Here is an 826-nt window from a genome sequence, read left to right as displayed (position 1 = left end):
CTTCTGGAACTCCCTCCCCTCTCAGACTCTCAAGGTTTCCTCCAGCGTGTCGGCTCCCACAGAGCAGACCTTTGGTCTGAGACCTGACTGTCCAGAAGCCACGCATGCTGCCGCGTGGCGGCGGTGTCGCGGCTCGGGACAAGAGGAGGCCCCACGGTGCGGGCTGGGGCGCGCCAGGCACCGCGGCGGACGCTGAGGGTGGGGGTCACCCCCACCCCGGGCCGCCCCCGCACTCCCAGAAACGCGACAGAACCAGAGGCAAAAAAAAAAAGAAGAAGCCTACGGCACCCGGTATTCCCGGGCGGTCTCCCATCCAAGTTCTAACCAGGCCCGAGCCTGCTTAGCTTCCGAGACCAGACGGGATCGGGCGCGTTCGGGGTGGTGTGGCCGTGGACGGCGGAGGGCGCCCCTGCCCCGCTCAAGAAGCCGAGCCTCTCTGCGCTTCCCCGCCGCCTCCTCCCCCCGCCCCAGGCCCCGCGCCGGGTCGGGCCTGTTGAGTTCGCCGGCCGGGTCCCGCGGGCTCCGAGGGACGGGGGTGACAGGCGGGGCGGGCCGGGGTTGGGGGCTGTCTCTGTATACACACACACTCACACTCACACTCACTCACTCACTCACACTCACACAAGATGCGCCTCCACGGCTGGACCCGCCAAGGTGGAGACCTTCAAGCCCCCCTCCTCTCCTTGCCTGGCCTCCTTCACCTCCCCGCCCCCCACCCCCAGCTCGCACGGGCGGGAGGGGCGGGGCGCTCGCCCTTTGACCCCAGCCAGGGGCGGCCCTCCCCCACAACCCCTTTCAGCTGCGCCCCCCACCCTGTGGCCCGGCG

At 70.1% G+C, this 826-nt stretch overlaps 1 pseudogene; it reads right to left on the bottom strand.

Annotated features, from left to right (window-relative positions):
* Positions 1-276: 276 nt before the first annotated feature.
* On the bottom strand, positions 277-395 carry LOC142876689 (uncharacterized; annotated as a pseudogene).
* Between the last annotated feature and the right edge of the window lie 431 nt (positions 396-826).

Source organism: Microcebus murinus, chromosome 15, assembly GCF_040939455.1.
Source record: "Microcebus murinus isolate Inina chromosome 15, M.murinus_Inina_mat1.0, whole genome shotgun sequence".
NCBI classification, from domain to species: Eukaryota; Metazoa; Chordata; class Mammalia; order Primates; family Cheirogaleidae; genus Microcebus; species Microcebus murinus.
Note: the sequence above shows the minus strand (reverse complement) of the source record. Positions and strands in the feature narration are given on the sequence as shown.